The sequence below is a fragment of the Odocoileus virginianus genome, chromosome 20 (genome assembly GCF_023699985.2).
Source record: "Odocoileus virginianus isolate 20LAN1187 ecotype Illinois chromosome 20, Ovbor_1.2, whole genome shotgun sequence".
NCBI lineage: Eukaryota > Metazoa > Chordata > Mammalia > Artiodactyla > Cervidae > Odocoileus > Odocoileus virginianus.
Window position 1 is genome coordinate 55,305,803 of NC_069693.1, and position 18,477 is coordinate 55,324,279.

Consider the following 18,477-nt stretch of genomic DNA (forward strand, 5'->3'; position numbering starts at 1 on the left):
GTCAGGTCGCTGTTGTACCCGCCCATCCCTTGACTGACATTTCTCCGGACCCAATGGAAGGCTGGGGCCTATTCTTCTCTTCGCTGGAGGAAGCTCGCAGCCTGTCTTGATAGATGGGGCGCGCCAGAATGGAGGAAACTTCATCCTCCGTTATCCTCCAGGAAAGGCAGGGGCAGGAAGGTGGAGTGGACACTGGACAGAGAGAAAATGCTTGACGGACAGGGGCCGCCCGCAATCGGAGTGCCGTGCGCAGGCTGGCCAACTTAAGGGGTTCCGTTGCTAAGGTGAAAGGCGGGCCTCTCAGAGGCAGGAACTTTTCGTGGGTTTCTGGAGATTTAGGCAGCCTAAGGGCTTGGCGGCCTCTGGAAAAAGGGAAGCTCGTGGCGCAGAGGGGTGAGTTTGCGAAGGCAATGTGTAGGCTGACCAGGCCCTGCCCAAACTCGCGAAAGGTGGAGCTGACCTCACTTCCAAGGATGGGGCTCTGTGGGTGAGACTATGCAGGTTAGGAGCCCAGGCCTAACCCGGGCGCTTGTGGGCGTGCCTTTGGCAGACTCCTGATTCCTCCTTGACCTCATCAAAGCTTGATCATCACCTTCTTTGCTGGCTTTTTTGCAGCTTGGGCAACTAACGAGTCGCCCTCTGTTGTATGAGTTTTACCCTTTTGGTGGCCTTACGGCCACTTGGGAGGGCTTATGGACCGCTTCTAATAGTGACAGGATTTCAGAAGCATGCTTTCTGTCTTAACGGTTTGACTGAGGAGCCCCTATTCTTTCCAGATTGCCCGTGAGTGTGCAACAGGGAGAATGCACAGTGAGAGTGTGTGTGTGTGTTTATTTACTCCCTTGTCTTCAGTGCTTAGTAGGGATTTTGTCAGAGCGATGATTTCTGGTCCATGAAGCTGCTTCCATCCCTGATCAGTGCCACATGAGGTTCAGTGGAGGGTTGGTCCGTTAAGTTCCGTCTGCTACAGTACACTAGCGCAATGACGTGTAGGCAGTTGTGCATTGAGGGGTGTGAAGCATCAATCAGGAACAAATGTGGCTGGATTTCAGGCTGAAGTGACCTCTGGAAAGTCTTAAATTGGGATTGTCTAAGAGAATACTCCTGAATTCTCTCAGAAGTCAGCCAATAGCTCCCTCTTCGTTCCAGTAAAGAAAGGATGTGAGGAGGGACTTTCACAGTGGTGGATTGCCCCAGGGTAAACTTCTCAGCTTCCTGAAGCCTGTCACATGTAGCTGCTACAGCTGGATGGAAAGGGAGCCACCCCTTAACAGTCTATACTAGTTGTTTTGAGAAGTAGTCAGGGGGTCATTCCCCAGACTTGAATTAACACCCCCAAGACTCAGGCCTTGTCTCTTCTGGACATACAGTTTTAAAGGTCAGGCTGAGGCTAACTTTGTTTTTATTGTTTCAAAGGCTGTCTGGTACTCTTTAGTCCAAGTAAGGGACTCAAGATCATGTCCGTTTCAAGCCTCATAGAAGAGTGTTCCTCTGAGCCCATAATTTGGGACCCAAATCTGAGAGAATCCCGCCATTCCCAGAAAGACCCTCAGGTGCCTGTGGGTCTTGGGTGTTCTTCAGTCTGAACTGCCCGTTGTCTGTTGGGCGAAAGGTCCCACTGTCCTTAGGAAAGGAAAAGGCCTGCATAGGTAACTTGTTGCTGACATGTCTGGGCCTCTTTCTGGGAGACCTTATATCCATAATTGGCCAAAGAGTTCAGAGCTCTGATGGTGTTTTGTAGACCTTTCTCATATGTAGAACTCGCTGTGAGCAAATTGTCCACATATTGAAGTAAGAGTCCTTTGACCAGTGTTAAGTTTCTGAGGTCCCTAGCCGAGGTTTCCCCAAAGTAGTGACCCAGTGAAGCAGGTCCTGCCGCTCACCCCTTACAAAATCAATGCTCACAAATGTTGGTGGAGAGAAAAAGTGCTTTTAATCAGAATGGCAGCAATCTGGGGAGAAGGTGGACTCAGCGTCCCCAGGAAGCCACTTCTGAAGATTCTCTTCAGCCCTGAAAGTCTTGAAAGGGAAACGGAAGTAATCTCAGTTCATCACTGAGGTAGGGAGTAAGAGTCTTGTCCATCCCACTGTGTGCAGGCTTGTGGACTCCTCATGATCTTCCCCTAGATGTTAATCTTGTTCACACAGTATGTTCAGACTACTGGAGGGGAAGCTAGGGAAGAGATCTGGTCACCTGTTAACTACTTATTCTTCCTGTCTACTGCTTTGATCTATGGAAAGAACCAGCAAGTTAGGCAAGGTATTGTGAGATTAAAAGATTTGAAAAGTATGCTTGGGTTGGAGTTGAGAACATGGGGGTGCCTGATTTAAAAGTGAGTTACAATATAGCTTTGCTAAGGTGGCAAGGACAGGGGCTTCCTCCTGAGGGCAGTTTCCTGCAAAAGAGCCACTTCCAGTAGGGGAATTCTTAAATCCTTGATGGAGGTCTGTCTAAGCACACTGTTGAACTACCTGTGTTTCTGGGTCCTGTCATGTAAAAGCAAATAGCTCAGGGGAGAAAGAGCTCCATCTCCTTTTCTGGGGTTTCCATGAGCGCCATCTTTAGGCTCAAAGCATGCTCTGGTGGGTGGGCCCCTGATGTCAAGCTGTTCTGGCAAAAATGTTACTTGAGCTTTTAACTTACAAAGGAGATTCTGTCCCCAAAGAGGGATTGGACACTCTGGCATAGCATAAGAAACTGTGTTTCAGGGTGGGGTACCCTAGTTGACATTCTGGAGATTGTAAGGATGAATGATTTTGTGCTTCTTCAGAGACCCCTGTGATTGGGGTGAATTGAGATGTTTTCTGTGTCAGTTTGGTGCTTACCACAGAATATGTTATGCCTGTATCTATTAGAAAGTCAATCAACTGGCTCCCCGTCAAAGTTGCCTGGGGCTCCTGTGGAGAAATTGGAATTGTATGCCTCTAGTTATAGGGAGCCCCCCTTAAACACAGATCTTGTGTTTACCGTGAGTGTTCCTCTCTTTCTACCATACAGGAGGCTCCTGGCTTCCTTTTATTGTTTTCTTCCTATGTTCTAGCCCAGGGCAATCTTTTTTCCAGTGCCTTTCCTCCTTACAGTAAGTGCATCATTCCTTCCCCAGTGGTGACTTACCTCTCTCCGAGTTACACACTTTCCAGGAATCCAACGCTGCTGCCAGGAAAGTGGTGGTCCACTTTGCATCTTCTTTCTTCTGTTGTTGTTCCCTGTTGTTGATCATGTTAAAAGCAACATCTACCAATTGAGAAGCATTCATTTTAAATGCACCATCTGAATTTTGTAATTTTCTTCTTACATCTGGGGTAGTTTGTTCAATGAAGGTCATATTTACTGTCCTGATATTCTCGGGGGCCTCAGGGTCTGCGTTCCTATAGCGCCTATGAGCTTGATAAATTCTTTGACTTTGTGTACATGTGTTTGCATGTATGTTCAGTCATGTCTGACTTTTTGCTACCCTATGGACTGTAGCCCATCAGAATCCTCTGTTCATGAGATTTCTTATAGGCAAGAATACTGGAGTGGGTTGCCCTCCCTCCTCCAGAGGATCTTCCCAACCTAGGAATTGAACCTGCATCTCCTCTGTCTCCTGTACTGCAGGCAGATTCTTTATTGATTGAGCCATAACTCTGATGGAGCTTCATTAAGTTTTTGTTGTATCTCCTGAATTTTGTTTAAGCTCTTTTGCCTAAGTATACCCTTTCAAAAACCTGCTAAGATACACTTTCTATAATGCTCTAGGTGTGGTATGCCTCCATTATTAGGATCCCAGTTAGGCTCAGCAATTCTGTTGTTTTGTATTCGGTCATGTCTGATTCTTTGGGACCCCATGTACTCACCAGGCTCCTTTATCCATGGAATTTTCCAGGCAAGGCCTGAAGTGGGTTGCCATTTCCTCCTTCAGGGGGATTTCCGACCGAGGTTGAACCCGAGTTTCCAACAATGGCAGGTGGACTCAGCCACTGAGCCACCTGGAAAGCCCCAGGCTCAGCAATAGAAACTGCCAGATTTGCTTCAGAAGATCCATCTTCAGAAGCACTAGATGGAGCTGGTGTGCTTCCTCTGTGAAAAGTGAAAGTGAAGTCACTCGGTCCTGTCCGACTCTGCAACGCCAGGACTGTAGCCTGCCAGGCTTCTCAGTCCATGGGGTTTTCCATGGAATTCAGGCATTTGAATCAGTTCTAATGAGGATGAAACTGGAGCCTATTATACAGAGTGAAGTAAGTCAGAAAGAAAATCACCTATACAGTATATTAATGCATATAGATGGAATTTAGAAAGATGGTAACAATGACCCTATATGCGAGACAGCAAAAGAGACAGATGTGAAGAACAGACTTTTGGACTCTGTGGGAGAAGGCTAGGGTGGGATGATTTGAAAGAATAGCACTGAAACATGTTTATTACTATATCAGAAACAGATTGTGAGTCCAGGTGGGATGCATGAGGCAGGGTGCTCAGGGCCGGTGCACTGGGATGACCCTGAGGGATGGGAGGGGGAGGGAGGTGGGAGGGGGTTCAGGATGGGGGACACATGTGCACCCGTGGCTGATTCATGTCAGTGTATGGCAAAAACCACCACAATATTGTAAAGTAATTAGCCTCCAAAATTTTTTAAAAAAGGAGTACTGGATTGAGTTGCCATTTCCTTCTCCAGGGGCTCTTCCCGACCCCGGGATTGAACCCAGGTCTCCCGCATCGCAGGCGGACGCTTCATTGTGTGAGCCACCAGGGAAGCCTTCCTCTGTAGATTGTCAAAAGCCGTCCTCCGTTTAGCCGTCCTCCGTTTAGCCGTCCTCCGTTTATCCATCCTCTGTTTATCTGTTCTCCATTTATCCATCCTCCATTTATCCTCCATTTATCACTGAGGAATTGGTGCTTTTGATCTGTGGTGCTGGAGAAGACTCTTGAGAGTCCCTTGACTGCAAGGAGAACCAACCAGTCCATCCTAAAGGAGATCAGTCCTGAGTGTTCATTGGAAATATTGTAGGAAGGGGACCCCTTCCAGGGCCTGAAACTGGGCTCTTGTCTAACACTCGGAAATGAATTGTCCAAGGAGACACATGTGCTGACAGAGCAAGAGATTTTATTGGGAAAGGGCGCCCGGGGGGAGAGCAGGAGGGTCAGGGAGCCCAGGAGAACTGCTCTGCCACATGGCTTTGCAGTCTCAGGTTTTATGGTGATTAGATTCTGGGTCGTCTTTGGCCAATCATTCTAATTCAGAGTCTTTCCTGGTGGCGTACGCATTGCTCAGCCAAGATGGACGCTAGCGAGAGGGATTCTGGGACGTGGACGGACACACGGTGTCTCCTTTCGACCTTTCCTGAACTCTTCCAGTTGGTGGTGGCTTATTAGTTCTGTATTTCTTACCAGGATCTCCGGTCATAAAACAACTCATGGGAATGGTTATTATGGGGCCTGGCTGGGGTGGGGGGTTTCAGTCAATGTGCTTCCCCTAACAGAAGGACTGATGCTGAAGCTGAAACTCCAATACTTTGGCCACCTGCTGCGAAGAGCTGACTCATTGGAAAAGACCCTGATGCTGGGAAAGATTGAAGGTGGGAGGAGAAGGGGACAACAGAGGATGAGATGATGGACTTGAGTTTCAGCAAGCTTTGGGAGTTGGTGATGGACAGGGAAGCCTGGTGTGCTGCAGTGCATGGGGTTGCAAAGAGTTGGACACCACTGGGCGACTGAACTGTTTAACTATCCCTGGTAAGCATCCTACCCCTGGAGAAGGGAATAACACCCCAGTCCAGTATTCTTGCCAGGAGAATTCCAAGGACAGAGTAGCCTGGCGGGTTACAATCCATAGGGTCATAGGGTCACAAAGAGTCAGATAAGATTGAGCGACTAATACACATAAGCTTTCTATGCATGAAAGTATGAATGTCCACCCAATTGGGAGGTTGAGTTCAGCCTCAATAAAGAGTTCAGCCATTCAGGGTCCGCTCAGTAAGCAAGGTTATGGTCTCTCCAGTTAAGCACGTCCTAAGGGAATGGATCGTGCATCCGTAGAAACCCAGCTGGTTGGCCGTGTGCAGTAGCGCTCCCCATGGAAAAGCAGCACAGGGGAAACTGCCAGCTCCGAGCTCATTCTCTTTGCCGCAGGATAGGCCAGTAAGTCAGGAGCCAGTTGTGGGGCATGGACTAAGGACCTTGTTCATCATGCCAGGATTCCAAGAAGACGGTGAGCCAGTGTCCTAAAAAACCATCTTACCAGGGTCTGGAAGCTAGTATCTTTTGGAGAACAAAGAAAGGGGCTGCTGCTGCTGCTGCTAAGTCACTTCAGTCGTGTCCGACTCTGTGCGACCCCATAGACGGCAGCCCACCGGGCTCCGCCGTCCCTGGGATTCTCCAGGCAAGAACACTGGAGTGGGTTGCCATTTCCTTCTCCAATGCATGAAAGTGAAAAGTGAAAGTGAAGTCGCTCAGTCGTGTCCAACTCTTAGCGACCCCATGGATGGCAGCCTACCAGGCTCCTCCGTCCATGGGATTTTCCAGGCAAGAGTAAATAAAGGGGAGGTGAGGATAAAAAGACCATGAGTTGTTGCAAAGATCTGGTTTCGGCCAGACTGTGGGAGGGGGTGTGTTTATTTATCTATTTTTTTCTGTAGCTATTCACAGGTGGGCTGGTTCAGGATGTTTCCTGGGAGCTTAACAAAGGTATTTTAATTTAACATTCAGGCATGGGGGGACAGGGTTGGAGATAGGCCATGATGTGTATTTTCGGCAATAGGAGACATTCCTTTAGTGACTTTCCTTTAGTGACTACTTTGCAGTAAAAACAGTAGAAAGCAAAGGTTAAAATGAAAGAAACAAGGTTTCCTCAGGGGTCCAGTGGTTAAGACTCCATCTACCAATGCAGGGGACAGTTTGATCCCTGGCCAGGGGAAGATCCCGCATGCCTCAGGGCAACTAATCTCTGCACCACAGCTACTGAAGCCTGTGTGCCTAGAGCCTGTGCTTGGCAACAAGAGAAGCCACGGCAATGAGACACCTGTGCATTGCAGGGAAGAATAGCCCCTGCTGCCTGCAACTAGAGAAAGCCTATGTGCAGCAACAAAAAACCAGTGCAGCCAAAAATAAATGAATACTTTAAAAAAAGAAAAACAAACATAATTTGAAGTCAGATTAGTTCTTCCTTTCTTCCCTATAACAAGTCCTGATATAAAGTAGGGCACGTGAGATAAAGCCAGGCTCCTGGCGAAAAGCAGGGTCAGGATATTTTAGCCAGGATAGGAGAGAGAAAGCCAGATTGCTGCCTGAAAAGTCCAAAAACCTAAGATCAGGCCAATTAGGGGAAGTGCCCTAAAGCAGGGTCGGGTGAGGTAAAGCAAGGCCTGCAGATGTAAAGCTGGAAATTGATACAGACGAAGGCTGGGGACTTCACTACTGTAAAGCTCGGCCAAGTAATGTAAAGACGGGGAATGATGTAAATGAAGCCTCAGCAGTGCCGTAAAGCAGTGACGTGAACCCTGGGAAAGGTCAGGTGCCATTAGTGCAGCAAGATGACGTAAAGCAGGTCTACGTGAGGTAAGTGCCAGGAAACTGAGGTACAAAGCCTCGGGACAGCCATAGTTCCAGGTGTGTTCCATAAAGCCCGGCATGTGGCTCTTCAGCCTGCAGGTGTGAACCAGAGATAGGAACGTGAAGTAAAGCTGGGGGCACCTGAAATAAAGCTGGAAACCCAAGGTAAGGGCCGGGTGCGTGATGCGAAGTCAGTCACCTGACCTAAAGCCGGGAGATAAACGTCCAGCCAGACTCTTCAGTCAGGAGGTAGACATCATAGATTTCATTCTAGGATCTGGCTCCGTTCTCCTGGAGGCTGTGCCTTGGTGGAAACTTGTGAAAAGCCTCTAGGATCTGTGCGTCATCTGCATAATAAGGATACAGTGTTGGTGGTGATGCCAGCAAGGTCACCAATAAAGCACACCTCGTGAGTTCTGCGTTAGAAAGGTATATCCTTCAATGTTTCCTCCTACTTGCAGCCCCACAACCCTCTATCCCCCCATTCATCCCAGTCTCCTGGGTCTGTTGAAACAGCAAGACTCCTCTATTCCCACAGAAGCTGCTCTGTCCCATTTCATGCCTTTTCTTCTCCTAGATGATCAAAAGCTTTGGGAGGACATTTACTATCTTCTGATTAGCTGCATCGTTGATTGTGACAACAGCCACAAGGCCAGAGCCCCAAGCAAATATTTCCTCACGCGGGCTTCGGGACCCATGCCGATCCCCTTGTCCTGTAGGACTCTCTCTGGCTGGGTCCCGTACATGGGTCTGGTCACACAGAATCTCCCGTGTAAGGTCTAATGCCCTCTGTGTTGTCCCCAGGACCCTGAGCTGCGGAACAAGGAGTCCTAGGGAATTCTTTACCTGCCTGAGCATCCTCTGAGCTTCTAGAACTGGCCTCTGTGAATTACAGTTTGTCCTTTTACAGAGGCATCTGGACTTGTTCTGGCTCGAATAGAGTGCCGTGTGTTTCCCCAAAGTTATAGGTACAGCAAGTTATCTGAATCTTTGTCCTTGGGCTCCAGTGGTGGCTCAGACGGTAAAGAATCTGCTTGCAGGAGACCCGGGTTCAATCCCTAGGTGGGGAAGATCATCTAGAGGCTACAATCCAGGAAATGGCTACCCACTCCAGTTTTCTTGCCACGTGGATTCCTGGATGGCGCTGCTTTTTGAGCAAAACCAGGCTTCCTAGTAGACTGCAGGGAGGACACAACTGCCCCACAAGCAGCCCCAAAGCTGACCCAGCAGCTCCAGGACTGTGGCGTGCTTTCCCTCCGTGTTCACTGCTGATTCTCCGTGGTCCTTGTTCTCTGCATTCTCTCCTTCCTGCCTTCACTGCCTGACCCTGCGCTGCTTCTTCCTCCTGAATGCCTGCTCCTGTTCCCACTCTGCTTCCTGATCCCACTGCTCTTCTCCATGTGATCTGTTCCGTTTTTTCTCCCCTTTCCCTTCCACCTCACTCTCATCCTGTCTCCATCTCTGTTCTGTGGCTTCACCAAGAACCAAGACTCTGTTTCCTCTTCCCAAATATTTGATTCCCTTCGTTTCTCTGTTTGGGGTAGCCTCCTGTAATGGAGAGCAGAGACTTTGTTGTCTTTTGAACTCCAGAGATAGATTTCCAAAACAGACACAGGTTGCTGCTTCCCTGAATTCCTGTCCCGTGAAGAAGCCCCGTTTGTCTGAAAACACCAAGTTCAGTCACTTATCCATGACCAGCGTCTGCTGCCCTCTTTACCTGGTCACTGTCAATAAAACTACAAAGCGAGAGCCTCCTGCATGTCACTCCACATCACCTGACTAGTGAGTTGTCCTCATCTCTAGGCTCATAAGGGCTTCCGTGGTGGCTCAGATGATAAAGAATCTGCCTTCAGTGCAGCCGATCTGGGTTCAATGCATGGGTCAGGAAGATCCCCTGGGGAAGGGAATGGCAACCCACTCCAGTATTGTTGCCTAGAGAATCTCATGGGCAGAGGCGCCCAGCGGACTACAGTCCATGGGGTCTCTGAGTCTTACATGGCTGAGCAACTAAAACACACACACATACATGCACACACTCTCACCCTCACTCATATAACTCCCCAAGCCCATCAACACCTTAGGACTCCCAGGCTCAACAGTCATCCCAGACAGATTCTTAGAAGCCCTCAAAGCTCATCAAGCACATGAATTCCTATCTGCATTTGGGCACTTCTTTTGTTATAGTTCATGGAGTTGTACACTTACAATGTTCACAAATCAGTATGATAGAGTAAATAAGTACCCCGATTATCATCTCCCCTCCCCCTCTTCATTCTACTTACTTTACTGTTTGAGTTCTTCCTCACCCGCAAGTCACACTCCTGGCCCTGTTTTTTCCTCAGTCTCAAGTACTGTTTGTGTCTCTACCCATATAAAACCTCACCAGATGCAGAATGCTCTGGGGTAAGAAGACTTCTTACGTCTTGTGAACCTCTCTCTAAGACTGTGGAACCCAGCAATCATCTAGGAGAGGGAGACAGGGGAACATCCGGTCTGTTTGGGGTGTGGAGTGTTAAGTTTGACCGGTAAATCCCACAGGGTCTGAGCCACGTACCAGAGATGGTCTTGGAATGTGAGTGTGTGAATTGTAGGGTTGTGCCTCATGGATGTCTTTGGCAGCTTGACCCTTTTTCTCAGATGAGCCTGTAAGCCTGGCTCCCCATCCAGGTCAGGGGCAGGGCTATGGCTCATGGAAGAACGGACAAGTCTGTAGAGAAGGGCATGACACATGGGGAGAATGCCCTGTGTTGCCTGTTTTCTCCTACTGTCTAGATTCTGGCTTTCCTCTCAATGGCCCAATTTCCCTCTTCCTGGTTTCCTGTTCTCAGAGCACCTCTGGGGGGACCGCAGTGCTCAAAACAGGAAGTGCTCACATCGGGAGTTGAGGAGTAATACTGGTAGACTAGAGAAGCTAGACTGCCAAGCCCTAACTCCTCCAAAACACCCTGGGGACTCTGAGAGGCCCAGGGGTGTGCCTGATCAAATGGATTTGATTCTGAAGAGACTGATCAACCTGCTGGGTACAGAGAAGAGCTTGGGGAATGGTAATGCCCTGGGGTCACAGCCCAGGAGGAGAGCCCTGGAGGAGAACAGGGCCACCAGTGCCTGACCTGCTTGTGTTGTCCAGCCAAATGCTTGCTTGTTCCTGAGCCTTCCTGGGCCTAGGAAGAAGCTAATGGTCTGGTGATGACCAGTGTGTATCCAGAATTTATGAAGACATGGTAACTGCTTTCTGACTCCTAATTGCCCTCTCACTGTCCTTGATTCCACTTGCACATTTCCTTGCTTGACTCCTGTGACTCAGGGTCAGGGGGACCTGAGACCTTTCAGGAAGTCAGCAAGCCATAGTGCAGACCAGATGGGCTAGGCAGGACCTCAGAGACTTAGATAAGAGGAAACCTGCTTCTCTCCTCGTCACATGACGAAGCATGGACTGGCCTTGCTAATGGCTCGGGTATGGCCAACCCTGTAGTTTGGGGTAGGAGTCGTGAGCATTAATCTTTGACTTGTGTTTCACCTTCCGATGAGAGCCTGACAGCTCTTGGGCGTTGGCGTTCTTAGAATGAAGATGAAGCCATTAATGTTGCAGATAATTGACCCAGTGGAGGACCTGAGAGTTTCATAACTGACCTTAGATCTTTGTGTGACCGTCCACAAGATCTAGCCAGGGCCTTGCCAATACCTAATGTGTGGCTACATCAGTAGTTGGGGGTCTGTGTTCCCTTCCATGAAATTGGATGGTTCATGAAATCAACATTTAAACAAATGAACTTTTCCCACCTCCATGTCCCCACCAAAATACAAGGGCTTTAAAACACAGCTCTGAGTGAATGGGTTTGGGTGAATTCCTGGAGCAGAACAAATTCTCTTGAAATAGTAAGACTCTGGGCTCCCACAAATTCCCTTGTATTAATCACCTATTCCTGCTTTAACAACTTACCACAACTTTTGTGGCTTAAAACAATACAGAATTGTCTTATTACAGTTCTGTAGGTTAGAAATCCATCACAGGTCTCATTCATCAGGCTGCAAATCAAGGTCTCATTGGCGATGTGTTCTTTTCTGGAGGTTCTGGAGGAGAACCTGTTTTCTTGTTTTTTTCTAGCTTCTGTGATCTTCCTATAATCCTTGCGTCATGATTTCCTGCCTTCAGCTCCACAGCTGGTAGTGTTTCATCTCCCTGATGACTACTTTGTAGCCACATTGACTTTTCTGACTGAGAACCGGGAAAGGTTCTCTACTCTTCAAGATCCACACTGTTAAATTGGGCCTACCGAGATAGTCCAGAAGAACCTCCCCAACTCAGTGTCACTAAATGTAATCACACCAACAAAGCCAGCCCCTTTTGCTCTGTAAGGTAACATATTCACAGATTCTGGGGATTAGGACACAGACATCTTTGTGGGGAGCATTATTCTGCCTACCTGCTATCAATTGAATTACAACATACACCCAAATCTGTCTGTTGAAGCCTTAACCCCAAGTGTGATGGTATTTGGAGATGGGGGCCTTTGGGAGCTAGTTAGGTTTAGACAGCCATAAGGATGGGTCTTCCTGATGGAATTAGTGGTCTCATAAGAGGACACCAGAGAGTTTGCTCTCTCTCTCTCCCATGTGAAAATACAGAAAGAAAGGCAGTGGTCTGCAAGCCACGAAGTGAGTCCTCACCAGAAACCAAATCTGTCATCACCTTGATTTTAGACTTCCCAGGCTGCATCACTGTGAGAAATAAACGCCTGCTGTTTCAGCCACCCAGTCTGTGCTGTTTCATTATAGCACCTTGAGCCATCTAAAACATTCCATGCTCTTCAAGCCCATGCCTCAGTCCTGTTTTTGGTGGTTTGTTTTTTTTTTTATTTACAGATGATCAAGACAAGTGAAAGACTATTTGAGTTTTTTTTTTTTAATTACAGATGATCAAGACAAGTGAAAGACTATTTGAGTTCATTTGTGTGACTTTTAAGGAGGCTAACTGTTTACATCCAAAAGTGGACATTGCAGGAGAAATTGAACTTCTCAGGAGGCACTTGCCCTAGTTCCTCATCTAGGATAAGTTGACCATTGTCCAGACTCCTACTGCTAACCCTTGGAGTTCCTCAAAATTATTCCCCACCCATCTTCCCAGGACCAAAGTTCCCGCTCCCTGCACATTATTCTTAATGAGCCTCCCAGGACTGATCAGCCACGTCCATTCTAAACCTGCCCCAAGGTGCCCTGAGCCTCTGGAACAGACTACCTGGAAACCACAGTGTGTTCTTTTCTGTGGGTATCTGCACACACCACGGTGGCTCTAGGCCATGACTTCTGTTCCCACAAACCTTTCTGAATCATAAGGAATTAAGACTGAGTATATGCCGTGGGAATTTCTGGGAAAGATTTCTAGCTGGGAGCAGCAGCAAGTCACACTATGGGTCATCAAGAGAGATTGTGACTATGCTAGTTTATTCATTCACTTATTTTTAGTGTATTTATTTTAAATTGAAGGATAATTGCTTTCCAACTTTGTGTTGGTTTCTGCCATACATCAGCATGAATCAGCCATAGGTATGCACATGTCCACTCCTGTGCTATGCTGTTTTAGACTGTGTCATGGACGTGTTGAATATTACATGACATGGTTTTATTTATTTTATGGTACTGAATTTGCTTTATTTTTTCCTTCCAATCGTATTGAGATATAATTGATGCATAGCACAGTATAAGGGCTTCCCAGGTGGTGCTAGTGGTAAAGAATCTGCCTGCCAGTGTAGGAGATGCCCGAGATGAGGCTTTAATCCCTAGGTCAGGAAGATCCCCTGGAGGAGGAAATAGCAATCCACTCCAGTATTCTTGCCTGGAGAATCCCATGGACAGGGGAGCCTGGTGGGATATAACCCATAGGGTTGCAAAGAGTCAGACATGACTGAAGTGACTTAGCAGACACGCACAGTGTAAGTTTAAGAGGTATAGCATAATGATTTGACTTACATGCATCATGAAGTGATTACCACAATAACTTTAGTAAACATCCATCATTTCATATAGACAAAATTAAAGAAATAGAAAAAAAATTTCCCTTGTGATGAGAATTCTTAAGGTTTACTCTTGCAACAACCTTAATATGTAACATATATAAACATTGTATTTAATAGTGGTAATCATATTTGCTCATATTGTACATCATATCTCAGGTGTTTGTCTTATAACTGGAAGTTTGTGCTTTTGACACCCTTCTTCCATTCCCCCTTCCCCCAACGCCTATCTTTGGCAACCATAAATCTGATCTCTCTTTCTATGAGTTTGTTTTTTCTGTTTGGACATGGTTCCTTTGAAAATCTTCCATTGTAGTAAGTGATCAACCTGTTTTAGTTTGGAGCACACATTCTGGCCTACTTTAAGGCACTGTGGCTCAGCTATGAATTTAGCTTTCAAAGCTTTTGCAGTGTGACTCTTGTCTGCCTCACTTGTGTGCTCCCAGAGAACAATTTGAATCCTGTTTGGTTTCTGTATTGTACTTCACTTCTCAAAGCAAGAGAATCTAAAGTCAGTACAATAGACTATCGAAAATGCCATGTTTTCAAGAATGCTTGCAAAGAAATAGGTAAGTATGCCTTGTGTGTGTGTGTGCATGGTATGTGTGCACACGCGCGTGCTCTCAGTCACATCTGACTCATACATAGGAAAAAATCAATCAATAAAAGTGTTCTGTGAGAGGGCTAACATGTTCAACTCAGTAGAAAAGGACTTCAAAACAGATATTATAAATGTGCTTTAAAAGCTGAGGAATTAAAATACAATTATATGACTCAGGAAATTGATAAATATTAATAAATACACATAAACTAGTAGGAATATCTGGAATAAATACAGTGCGATCACTGGTATGGGTAATTCATTAGACAAGTTCCACAGCAAATGTGAGCTTGTAAAAGGAAGAGTCTATAGATCTATTGAGAGATCAATACAGACTGTCCAACTGATAGACATAAAAGAATGCAGAAAAATCAGTGAATCCTAAGAGACACTGGGGAAACAATTAACCATATTACATGAAACACATAATGCTGATCCCAGAGAGAAGAGGAAGGGAAGGAGGGAGGGAGGAAAGGAGGAAGTAGAAAATTTTAATGACTGAAAGCTCCTCAGATTTGAGGAAAATATGTGCATTTAAGAAGTTCAACAAATTCAGAATTGGTTAAGACAGCAGTGTTACCCCTACACACTGTGGGCAAGATACACCTAGCCTAGGCCACTGTTCTAAAATGCTTCCCCTTTGGTGTGCATGTCTGAGACGTTCCACAGAGTTTCTGCAGGGCTCTCAAGATCCTTAGGAGATAAATAGTCAACTGTATTTTATTTTCGTCTTTTGGGTGTATCTGTGAGGGAAATAAAGGCTGATGTTGGGTTCACCAATTAACTGCAGTCATTCTTCTCAGGTTACTTGATACACGTCATCAGTTCTACCTGCCCTGGATGCCTTTGCTTTATTTTGGTTATCCCTAAAAAGGGCCTTTGTTACAATTTTGGTTTTACAGTTTAACTTTTTAAATGAACTTTAATTTTGGAAATTTAGTATGGAGTTCCTGTATACCTTTCATCCAGTTTCCCCAAGGAAAGTACATAAATACAAGGGAAGTACATGGCACTTAACCAGGGTACATTGTCAAAACTGTGAAATTAATACTGGCACTTATGAGCTAAACAATAAACTTTATTCATGTTTACTCAGTCTTGCCACCCACATCCTTTTTCACTTCCGTGCTCAAATCCTGGATAACAGACGACGTTGTCTCCTTATGTGCTGGTCGTCTTCCATAGTATGCTGCAGTTTTCAGTCTTTCCTAGCTTTCCATAGCCTTGAGAGTTTTGAAGAGCACTAGTCAGGCATTTTGTAGCATGTCCGTCATTGTTGTCTGTCTGGTATCTCTCTTGTTTAGATTTGGGTAATGGGTTTTTGAGAGGATACCACAGAGGTGTCCCCCCCTTCTCATTGTATCATACCAGGTGATACATGACATCAAGATGAATCATCACTGGTGATATTCACCTTGATCAGGTGGTTGCAAAGGTGTCGCCGGGTTTCTGCATTATAAGGTCACTACTTTTACCTCCCCATTCTTTATTCTTTGAAAATGAGGGAGTCACTAAATCCAGCCTGCACTCTAAGAAGGAAGCGAAATCCTCTAGGGGTATCTACATGTGTTACATGGAATTTTTTTGTGGGGAAAATTTGCTCTTTTCTTCATCTATTTCTTTATATTCAATCTTTAATTTATATCCATATAGTTATTGATACTTGTTTTGTTCTTTTGGAGCATATCCTATACTATCACTATAAATTTGGGGCAAATTATTCCATAACCTCAGATATGCAGATGATACCATCCTTATGGCAGAAAGTGAAGAAGAACTAAAGAGCCTCTTGATGAACATGAAAGAGGAGAGTGAAAAAGTTGGCTTAAAGCTCAACATTCAGAAAACTAAGATCATGGCAGTTGGTCCCATCACTTCATGGCAAATAGATGGGGAAACAGTGGAAACAGTGACAGACTTTATTTTGGGGGGCTCCAAAATCACTGCAGATGATGACTGCAACCATGAAATTAAAAGACGCTTACTCCTTGGAAGAAAAGTTATGACCAATCTAGACAGTATATTGAAAAGCAGAGACATTACCTTGTCAACAAAGGTCTGTCTAGTCAAGGCTATGGTTTTTCCAGTGGTCATGTATGGATGTGAGAGTTGGACTATAAAGAAAGCTGAGCACTGAAGAATTGATGCTTTTGAACTGTGGTGTTGGAGAAGACTCTTGAGAGTCCCTTGGACTGCGAGGAAATCCAACCAGTCCATCCTAAAGGAGATCAGTCCTGGGTGTTCATTGGATGGACTGATGCTGAAGCTGAAACTCCAATACTTTGGCCACCTGATGCAAAGAGCTGTGTCATTTGAAAAGACCCTGATGCTGGGAAAGATTGAAGGTGGGAGGAGAAGGGGACGACAGAGGATGAGATGGGATGGCATCACCGACTTAATGGACATGTGAGTAACTCCGGGAGTTGGTGGTGGACAAGGAGGCTTGGCGTGCTGCAGTCCATGGGGTCGCAAAGAGTTGGACTGAGTGACTGAGTGACTGAAATGAACTTAGCCACTGAGAGCTCTTTGAGATCAACCCCTATATCCTCTAAGTATATCTGTAACTTTTATGTGTTCATTTAAAAATTGTACATTCTTTTTCAGCCATGGTCACTAGGGTTGGAAAAAATGGGGGAGAGCTGGATTAAAGAGAACGAACTATAAGTTCTAAGGATAGAGTGTGCAGCATGCTGACGGTATTGTATACTCGAAACTCGCTAAGAGTACATATTAAGTATTCTCACAGCACCAGAATCATTGTTTAAAGAAAATGCAGCTCTGTGAGATGATAGATGTATTGATTTAGTTTGACTTGGTTATCATTTCACAGTGTATACATATATCAAATCATCATGTCAGACACCTTAAATGTATATCATTTTTATCAATTATACCTCAATAAAGTTGGAAGAAGTTACATCCTTGATTTGTGGCACAAGACGATGCCCTGGGATCATTTTGCATGTTCCCTGCGTCAGTCCTGGAATCAGCCATTTTTCCTTGGTGCTATTGCTTTTTGTCACATTATACAAAATATGTTTCCTAACCCAGAGTCTCCCAAGGCCTTCCAATACCAGTGAAAATGTCATAATGTATCCCAGTTAGGGACAGGATGAGCCTGCTAGGAAAATAGAAACAATATCTCAATACAGTGGCAGGTGCCTAGATGTTATGTGCTATCAAGAGCCAGGGGGTAGATGCAGAACTAGAATCTGAGGTTGCTGGCCAGGTGGTATTGAAGATTCCACTTGGATGAGAGCACCAAGGATCCAGGATTTAAGACCAAGGCAGGAGCTGTTTTAGGTGGTGTCAGTCTGTCTTTAGGATGGCTCCTAGAAATGTTGTCTGGTGTTAAGCAATCTCCTGAATGTGTTGAAGGTAGTATTTTTGCCTCAGGCATCTGAGGGTTGTTAATAGGCCTTGCAGTGGTTTTGAGAAATGCCCGTCACTTTTCTGCTCTGCTCTGCTGTGCTGGCTTCCAAATTAGATGAAACAGAAATGAGGAACTTGTGTTAGTTTTACAGATAGCCCCCAGATAGATCTGAAGAAATACACGATGGTTTGCAAAACCACCTGGGCTGTCCTGCTGCCTGCAGGTTACCCAGCCCTCTGTAATTTGATGGAGTGGATAAGTCCCACACCCCAGCGGCCAAGGACTGTCTTGAGTTCATCTTCTCCCGCCTGTGCAGGGAAGAACGTCACTCAGTTCTTCCGATCTGACATGTTTCTGTGGTGGTCTGGCTTGGTGCTCGAGGGTTTTGTGAAGCTGCTCAGCCTCAGCACCCCTGGGACTGAGAGATGTGTTGTGTCAAAACAGCCTCCCTGCTCACTGGCCCGTCTCCTCACACTTGCTGTGGTGGTTAGGACACTGGTTGAAAGTAAGAGAACTCTGGTGAGCTCATTAAAAAGAGAGGGGAGAAATCATGGCACATCAGATGGAGAGCAGCTGAACTTCAAGAGGGGTGGAATCAGAAACCGGAAAGATCCCGAGATCTCTTTCTCTTCCCTCTGCCTACATCTCTCTCCAAATGTCTTTATACCCCCCTCCATACCTCTTTCTATATCTCTGTTACTTACTTCTGAGCCCTCAGCTTTTCTTGTTTCTGGATGAAAACCCAAGCCACAGCAAGCTCTCAAACTCCCGTGTTTTGTGTTCAGCCACATAGCAACAGCTGCCTTCGTGGCCCCAGTTCGAGGTTCCTCGTCTGATGTCTGACAAGTTCAGTTCTGAGACTTGTCTTTTACTGATCAGCTGTAGGTTGGGCAGGGTCACACACACACATCGCTTCTGGGAGCCTGTCCCCACCAAGTGAGAGAGAGGAGCTCCAGGTTGAGGG

General features: G+C 46.1%; 1 long non-coding RNA gene across 1 annotated transcript; it reads left to right on the forward strand.

Moving 5' to 3' along the window:
• Positions 1-40: 40 nt before the first annotated feature.
• On the forward strand, positions 41-17,057 carry LOC139029960 (uncharacterized). The gene is made up of 2 exons (XR_011482307.1): positions 41-393; positions 12,442-17,057. It is a non-coding gene; the product is annotated as an uncharacterized lncRNA (long non-coding RNA).
• Positions 17,058-18,477: the final 1,420 nt, after the last annotated feature.